We start from the raw sequence: 10,000 nt of genomic DNA on the forward strand, positions 1-10,000 counted from the left end.
ATATATATATATATATATATATATATATATATATATATATATATACGTACATACACATACGTATATACACATACATGTAAATACGTATATGTATGAATATATGTATATATATACATATATACATATATACATATATGTACATATATGTACATATATATACACACACATTATATATATATATATATATATATATATATATATATATATATATATATATATATATATATATATATATATATATATATATATATATATATATACATATATATATGTATGTATGTATGTATATATATACATATATATACACACATACATATATACACACATATATGTGTATGTATATATATATATAGTATATATATACGTACATACACATACGTATATACACATACATATACATAAATACACACATACACATAAATAAATACACACACACATTTCACAATGTTGATCTTACACCGTTACCCTGAAATTTTAGCTTATTGTTTATAAATATTCAGATGTATCGTCCTTTTATTAGGCAATCTTTCTAGACATTGTCAATATAGTTTACTTACTCTGCATACAACCATTACGTGCTCATGGTGTAGTGGTTATCACATCTGTCTAACACACAGAAGGTCCCAGGTTCGAGCCCTGGTGAGCACACTTTTCTTCTAGAATTATCCAATCCTCCCCTTCTTACGAATGAGGAACTCCCAGAGCAGTAAGAATCTACAACCGACGCCAGCGAAATCATTGCCACGGATCGGCGGCGCAGTTGCAGAAATATGCATGTGGGAAACTCTTGTGACTGCCGAGGTCAGCGGAATGTACAGTGGTATTCTTAGGAAAGGCTCTAGGCTTAAGAAAGAGCATTTTGATGTTATCTAAGATTTTTAGGTGAATGTTTCTATCCCTTAGATACCTTTCAATTTTAGAAGGACTACAATAGCTACACTTCCTGAATACCCGCCACTTTGCACTTTCAAAAAGGAGTAGAACTTGTCCATTACGCCCTCTATACGAAATTCTAGCATTTGAGTTGCAGAACTAGTGATCTTGCCTCAAAATATCCTCAAATATAAGAGGTCTGCCAACAGAGTTATAGAAAACCTAGCTTTCTACGTAAGGTGTCACATGATCGACAGATCTCTGTACGTGTGCATTCCATTTCAATATTGAAAACGAATTATATCTACGAGGACATTCGACCAATACTTTTCATACATACCATACTCTGCTGCACCTGCTGAAGGGCACAAGTTGACCTCTCAATTCATTTTATTCACATACACACGGGATTCTCACGGAAACCCATTTTCGTAGATGCCCAAGTGTAAAACAAGTAGTGTTTTGATTTTTGCTATTATTCATATGTAACTTTGAGGGGTCAAAGTATATTCCAGGGTATATGACACATCACTAAGGGACGCTGTTGAGTTTTGAATTACCCTGTGAGTCAGTTGACCTGACATCAGGAGTATCAGTTGTCAGCTATCTCCAATTCACAAGATTGTCGGGTTATACATACCAATACAATAATTTCACATTAGGAAATATTATACTAATTAGAATTACTTAAATTACTGACAACGTTATACACACATACACATGTTTGTCTGTAAAACGGTATCAGTAGGTAAAGGGAACACAATTGATATATTTTATTTTGTTAAATTATTACATTAATATGAATAGCATGTACACATGCGCACGTGTGTGTGTGTATATATATATATATATATATATATATATATATATATATATATATATATATATATATATATATATATATATATATATATCATGCGCACGTGTGTGTGTGTGTGTGTGTGTGTGTATATATATATATATATATATATATATATATATATATATATATATATATATATATACATATATATATATATACATATATATATATATATATATGTTTGATTTGTCTAAGTCTTTTGAAGACAGCGAGTGAGGTTGTCTATTTTGTTTGGTGTACCGAAAATGAAAATAAGTATGAAACAAAACTGAATACGCAACTGGTTAGATTTGGAGAACTTGGTACCGGGTCCTGCATGAACAAAAACTTTTAAGTGGCTGCATCTTCGGACATTGAATGCAAAGGAGTTAGGGGAAACCTGTGCACTTTTCGGAGGCAATGCCAGTATATGGTGAGTTTTTGTTTTGTTTTTAACAAAGTTCCTCGGCCTTTGAACTTCAAAGCAATCATGGAATTCAGTAAACATTAGATTAAGCAATATATTGCTAAAAGAAGAGTCAAACATTTGGCAGAATGTTTTGCGGATGCAAAATATACAGCCCTATGTGATTATGAAAATACATATTGTAGTAGACAGTCAATTTGAAAATTGCTCACCATGAAGTGTGGTTTGCTTATGTTACTGTTAGTGCTTACCTTCTCGCTTACAGCTGCCATCACGGAAAGTTCCCCTGCCAGTACATAGCCTCTCCATCATCAAGACCTTAAGTCTTAAGCTAAACAAAAGGTCGGCAACTTAAAGTCTGTGAAGAACTTAACTTCGTAGTGTTTGGAGCCATAGTGTAAATTAGGTATGTAAATACGAAATATTAAAATTTTCCTCGTTCATAATCCCAAAAGGAAGTTAAATATACACAGACAAGATAAGCAAATGCACTTTAATAACAATTACAACAATATTTAATTATATTCTTGAAGCAACTGCTCTAACTTCATGGATGACCTAGAGGAGGAAATAAAAGAGACCTGGTCACCTACACTATGGTGCCGTGACTACTTTAGTCAGTATTTTGGTTATTTTTAACGGTAATTCGGACACTTTGTAAGTAGAGGGGGACAGGAGCCGCACGGGGCTTCTGAATGATCCGCAGGTTTCCGACCGCTGTGTTACTGTAGCTGATATCCATTGATCTTAAGCCCTGGAATCAATGGGTGGCTTTGGGAGGCAGTCCGTGTCGGTCTGCCTCTCCGAGAAGCCTATCGGCAGAGACAAATGACTCGGGGGATGGGGGGGGGGGGGGTAGCCAGGTTGGTGATCCCACCGGGCCGCAGTCGGGGAGTGAACCACTGGATGCATGCAGGAAAAGCATCCGAGGGCCCCGAATGCTGATGCCAGGCCGTGTAGTCCACCGCCTACCTTTCTTTCGGGCTATGCCAGAGAGGGTGGCACCCTGACTGCCCGAGACTGCGAGGATGGAGGAATTGAATATCCACTCTTTGCACCAGGAGGATCGACTGCCGCTACGATTAAATGATTAAACGGACCTCAGCCTTTGGAAGAAGTTGTAGCCCCAGACGATGAGCTTATAATGTCGCGACGAAAGTAATAATTTGACTTCTTGCCTTTTCTTATTGTGTAAACTCCCACTGATGTATCTACACATGATATGAAACACATTCTACGCAATACTCGCTTCCGTGACAGATTATTAGACGCCATGTACATACGTTCTATATAGTTTTTTTTTTTTTTTTTTTTTTTGTATTGTTCTAAATAATTATTTTTTGTATTATGTTGTAAATAATTGTTAAATTTTCCCTTAAATATGGGCCTTGTGGCGCAACGGATAACGCGTCTGACTACGGATCAGAAGATTCCAGGTTCGAATCCTGGCAAGGTCGTTCGACTATTTTCACTGAAGTGACTCCTTTGCGACCGCGCTCGTAGTATGCGTGAGAGGCCACTCGATTAAATGCCTCGCCACCAGCATAGACATTGGTCTCCACTACGCTACTATCAGATATAAGAAAAGTCATTAGTTTATCCTTCTTTTATACTCAAATCTTTCCTCTAGATATAATAGACCCAGAGGTTTCTTAGACTTTCTTTGGAATTATGATTTTCATCACTTACAATAGAATTAAGAGAATACGTAAGAAATATAAGTTGATAAGTGATAAGCACTTGCTGTCATGATCATAAAGATGCATAAGTCTATTTTAGATGTACTTTCCTATTTGTAAATGTGCACCCAATTTAAGAGTGTCTGTAGGTGTTTGTACACATGCATGTTTAGATATACCACATAGGTATATACACACTTCTACAAAATTACATTCAATCATGCAAAGACAAGTATGTGTTTGGGTTGTTTGTATGAGAGAGAAAAGAGATTAATAAATGGAAATAGGCCCATATAAGTACCTGCTGCCTGAGTAACATCGATCGTATAGGCGTATGCCATGCGACAAATTCCGACGATCGGGTTGGTAGGATCCTAATTCATCGAAGTTCCGTCTGTGGACGATCTACGGCGGTAGCATCAATAACATCCTATCAAAACGACTTGAGCTTACGAAGAGCTGTGTGTGTAGACTCTTTGAGAGAGTGAGGGAAGGTGGGGGGGGGGGGAGAGGGAGAGGAATAGAGAGAGAAAGAGAGAGGGAGGGAGGAAGGAAGGAAGGAAGGAAGGAAGGAAGGAAGGAAGGAAGGAAGGAAGGAAGGAAGGAAGGAAGGAAGGAAGGAAGAGAGAGAGGGGAGGAAGGGAGAGAGAGAGGGGAGGAAGGGAGAGAGAGAGGGGAGGGAGAGAGAGAGAGAGAGAGAGAGAGAGAGAGAGAGAGAGAGAGAGCAATTTAAGCACTTTATTATGCCCTTAACAAGATCTTGGCCCATATCACAAATCTTTCACAACGAGAGCTGCCTTGTTCTAACATATGTGTGAACATAGTATTTAACTGAAAATTATGTAATTTTCAACTGCCTGCCTTGTTCTAACATATGTGTGAACATGGTATTTAACTGAAAATTATGTAATTTTCAACCAATTCCCATGTAGGCGAGAGATCTCTCCTGCAAAATTCACCCAAAAAGTACACGAACTCCTATAGATTTTCCCACAAATATGTTAATGTTGAAATAATATAAACCTTAAAGTCAGGGATTCTCAACAAGAGGTAAATTTCACCCCCAGGAAATATTTTGAAACATTATAAATATATTTCTAGAGTTATTAGGTCAATATATTAGTTGAAAATATACAATGATTCTGTGGTTTCTGAGTTAATTTCCCACAAATCCTATAAAAATGACATTCTCTCAAAACTTTAAAGCATCTCGTATAGATTTCATATCTGGACTAGCCGCTAAAAAAGTATCTCCTTATTTTTTTGAATCATATGCATGTATACATATACATGTTTTTTTTTTTTTTTTTACTTCCAGTAGTATAGCGAACATGTCAAATCAGATTGAAATATCCTTTGGGAGTATATACATAAAACGAAATACTCATTCATGAGTACACACATAATCACAAATACACACAGGAGACAATGTCAAATAATTCTATTACCAATTTACGTCTACTGTAGGCAATGCTATCATGATGGAGCGAAGTAAAAGATGCAATCTGTGTAACTCAATTTAAAATGCTCTGTTTATATCCTGTATGAGTTATAATTGAAAACTATTACCTTATGAATATGTCATACTAGATAAAGATATCTGCATTTTTCTATGAACTTTATGTAAGAGGAATCACATCAACATGTAATACACTTCATGAAAAGTCTTAGGTAAAAGTAATGATTCACATTCCTATATGAATTACTAAAGCAAACAAGAAATGTATTTTATGAACTTAAAAGTGTTTTTCATCAGAAGAAGCAAATAACTGGAAAAAAAATGTTTTTCAAAGGCGCGCCACAGAGGAACGGGTCGCTCCGTGAGCGTGACAGCTGGTTTTGTTCAAGCGATACGACACTTTCTCCGTCGTACGCCCGACAGTGCCAATGAAGTGAAATGATTTCAAGACTTTGACGCTGCAGATAAGGCCTTATATATATATATATATATATATATATATATATATATATATATATATATACATATACATATACATATACATATACATATACATATACATACATAACTAACTATATATATATGTATATGTATATATATATATATATATATATATATATATATATATATATATATATGTATATATGTGTGTGTTTGTGTCTGTGTGTATGTAATTGAAGATGTATGTACGTGTATGTAAATGTATGTAAGTATGTGTCTGTATTCATGTATGTATGTAAGTGTATATATGGATATATGCATGTATGTAAGTGTATATATGTATATATGCATGTATGTAAGTGTATATATGTATGTGAGTGTATGCAATCATGGATGTATGTACGTGTATGTAAATGTATGAAAGTATGTATCTGTGTTCATGTATGTATCTATTTATGTATGTATGTTTGTGTGTGTGTGTATTTATGTATATATATACATATATAAATATATGTACATATATATACACACACATTATATATGTATATATATATATATATATATATATATATATATGTATGTATATATATATATTACATATTATATATATATACACATATTATATATACACATACATATACAGTATATCTACTTACACATACATATGCATATACATATAGACATATACATACATAAATATATATATATATATATATATATATATATATATATATATATGTATGTATGTATTTGTATGTATATATACATACATACATACATACATATACACACAAATACATATATACATATTTACATATATACATATATATACACACATATATGTGTATGTATATATAATATATATATAAACGTACATACACATACGTAGATACACATACATGTAAATACGTATATGTATGTATATATGTATATATGTATATATATACATATATACATATATACATATATACATATATACATATATGTACATATATATACACACATTATATATATATATAGACATATACATATATATATATATATGTATGTATGTATATATATACATATATATACACACATACATATATACACACATATATATGTATGTATATATATAGTATATATATACGTACATACACATACGTATATACACATACATATACATAAATACACACACATACACATAAATAAATACACACACACATTTCACAATGTTGATCTTACACCGTTACCCTGAAATTTTAGCTTATTGTGTATAAATATTCAGATGTATCGTCCTCTAATTAGGCTACCACTCTAGACATTGTCAATATAGTTTACTTACTCTGCAAGTAACCAATACGTGCTCATGGTGTAGTGGTTATCACATCTGTCTAACACACAGAAGGTCCCAGGTTCGAGCCCTGGTGAGCACACTTTTCTTCTAGAATTATCCAATCCTCCCCTTCTTACGAATGAGGAACTCCCAGAGCAATAAGAATCTACAACCGACGCCAGCGAAATCATTGCCACGAATCGGCGGCGCAGTTGCAGAAATATGCATGTGGGAAACTCTCTTGTGACTGCCGAGGTCAGCGGAATGTACAATGGTATTCTTAGGAAAGGCTCTAGGCTCAAGAAAGAGCATTTTGATGTTATCTAAGATTTTTAGGTGAATGTTTCTATCCCTTGATACCTTTCAATTTTAGAAGGACTACAATAACTACATTTCCAGAAAACACGTCACTGCACTTTCAAAAGGGAGTAGAACTTGTCCATTACGCCCCATATACGAAATTCTAGCATTTGAGTTGCAGAACTAGTGATCTTGCCTCAAAATATCCTCAAATATAAGAGGTCTGCCAACAGAGTTATAGAAAACCTAGCTTTCTACGCAAGGTGTCACACGGTCGATAGATTTCTGTACGTGTGCATTCCATTTCAATATTGAAAACGAATTATATCTACGAGGACATTCGACCAATACTTTTCATACATACCATACTCTTCTGCACCTGCTGAAGGGCACAAGTTGACCTCTCAATTCATTTTATTCAATACACACGAGATTCTCACGGAAACCCATTTTCGTAGATGCCCAAGTGTAAAACAAGTAGTGCTTGATTTTTGCTACTATTCATATGTAACTTTGAGGGGTCAAAGTATATCCCAGGGTATATGACACATCACTAAGGGACGCTGTTGAGTTTTGAATTACCCTGTGAGTCAGTTGACCTGACATCAGGAGTATCAGTTGTCAGCTATCTCCAATTCACAAGATTGTCGGGTTATACATACCAATACAATAATTTCACATTAGGAAATATTATACTAATTAGAATTACTTACATTACTGACAACGTTATACACACATACACATGTTTGTGTGTGTAAAACGGTATCAGCAGTTAAAGGGAACACAAATGATATTTTTTATTTTGTGAAGTTATTGCATTAATATGAATAGCATGTAAACATGCGCGCGTGTGTGTGTGTGTATATATATATATATATATATATATATATATATATATATATATATATATATATATATATATATATATATATATATATATAATGTACACACACACACACATATATATATATATATATATATATATATATATATACATATATATACATATATATATATATATGAATGTACACACACACACACACACACATATATAAATATATATATATATATATAAATATATATATATATATATATATACATATATATATATATATATATATATATATATATATACTGTATATATATATCAATGTACATATATATATATATATATATGTATATATATGTTACACATACATATATATATATATATATATATATATATATATATATATATATATATATATATGTTTGATTTGTCTAAGTCTTTAGAAGACAGCGAGTGAGGTTGTCTATTTTGTTTGGTATACCGAAAATGAAAATAAGTATGAAACAAAACTGAATACGCAACTGGTTAGATTTGGAGAACTTGGTACCGGGTCCTGCATGAACAAAAAATTTAAGTGGCTGCATCTTCGGACATTGAATGCAAAGGAGTCAAGGGAAACCTGTGCACTTTTCGGAGGCAATGCCAGTATATGGTGAGTTTTTGTTTTGTTTTTAACAAAGTTCCTCGGCCTTTGAACTTCAAAACAATCATGGAATTCAGTAAACATTAGATTAAGCAATATATTGCTAAAAGAAGAGTTAAACATTTGGCAGAATGTTTTGCACATGCAAAATATACAGCTCTATGTGATTATGAAAATACATATTGTAGTAGACAGTCAATTTGAAAATTGCTCACCATGAAGTGTGGTTTGCTTATGTTACTGTTAGTGCTTACCTTCTCGCTTACAGCTGCCATCACGGAAAGTTCCCCTGCCAATACATAACCTCTCCATCATCAAGACCTTAAGTCTTAGGCTAAACAAAAGGTCGGCAACTTAAAGTCTGTGAAGAGCTTAACTTAGCAGTGTTTGGAGCCATAGTGTAAATTAGGTATGTAAATACGAAATATTAAAATTTTCCTCCTTCATAATCCCAAAAGTAAGTTAAATATACACAGACAAGATAAGCAAATGCACTTTAATAACAATGACAGCAATAGTAGCTGTCGTAAATTAAATTATATTCTTGAAGCAACTGCTCTAACTTCATGGATGGCCTAGAGGAGTAAATAAAAGAGACCTGGTCACCTACACTATCCTGCCGTGACTACTTTAGTCAGTATTTTGGTTATTTTTAACGGTAATTTGGACCGCTGTGTTAGTGTAGCTGATATCCATTGATCTTAAGCCCTGGAATCAATGGGTGGCTTTGGGAGGCAGTCCGTGTAGGTCTGCCTCTCCGAGAAGCCTATCGGCAGAGACAAATGACTCGGGGGGGAGGGTAGGCAGGTTGGTGATCCCACCGGGCCGCAGTCGGGGAGTGAACCACTGGATGCATGCAGGAAAAGCATCCGAGGGCCCCGAATGCTGATGCCAGGCCGTGTAGTCCACCGCCTACCTTTCTTTCGGGCTATGCCAGAGAGGGTGGCACCCTGACTGCCCGAGACTGCGAGGATGGAGGAATTGAATATCCACTCTTAGGACCAGGAGGATCGACTGCCACTACGATTAAATGATTAAATGGACGTCAGCCTTTGGAAGATGTATAGCCCCAGACGATGAGCGTATAATGTCGGGACGAAAGTAATAATTTGACTTCTTGCCTCTTCTTATTGTGTAAACTCCCACTGATGATATGATATTAAAAATATTCTACGCAATACTCGCTTCCGTGA

At 34.2% G+C, this 10,000-nt stretch overlaps 3 non-coding genes across 3 annotated transcripts; all 3 read left to right on the plus strand.

Moving 5' to 3' along the window:
* The first annotated feature begins 575 nt into the window (after window positions 1-575).
* Window positions 576-648, plus strand: TRNAV-AAC (transfer RNA valine (anticodon AAC)). Its single transcript has one exon. It is a non-coding gene; the product is annotated as a tRNA-Val (tRNA).
* A 2,877-nt stretch (window positions 649-3,525) lies between these two features.
* Window positions 3,526-3,598, plus strand: TRNAR-ACG (transfer RNA arginine (anticodon ACG)). Its single transcript has one exon. It is a non-coding gene; the product is annotated as a tRNA-Arg (tRNA).
* A 3,464-nt stretch (window positions 3,599-7,062) lies between these two features.
* TRNAV-AAC (transfer RNA valine (anticodon AAC)) lies at window positions 7,063-7,135 on the plus strand. Its single transcript has one exon. It is a non-coding gene; the product is annotated as a tRNA-Val (tRNA).
* The last annotated feature ends 2,865 nt before the right edge of the window (window positions 7,136-10,000 follow it).

Source organism: Penaeus japonicus, unplaced genomic scaffold (genome assembly GCF_977035675.1).
Source record: "Penaeus japonicus unplaced genomic scaffold, GWHDUDI00000001_assembly GWHDUDI00000012, whole genome shotgun sequence".
NCBI lineage: Eukaryota > Metazoa > Arthropoda > Malacostraca > Decapoda > Penaeidae > Penaeus > Penaeus japonicus.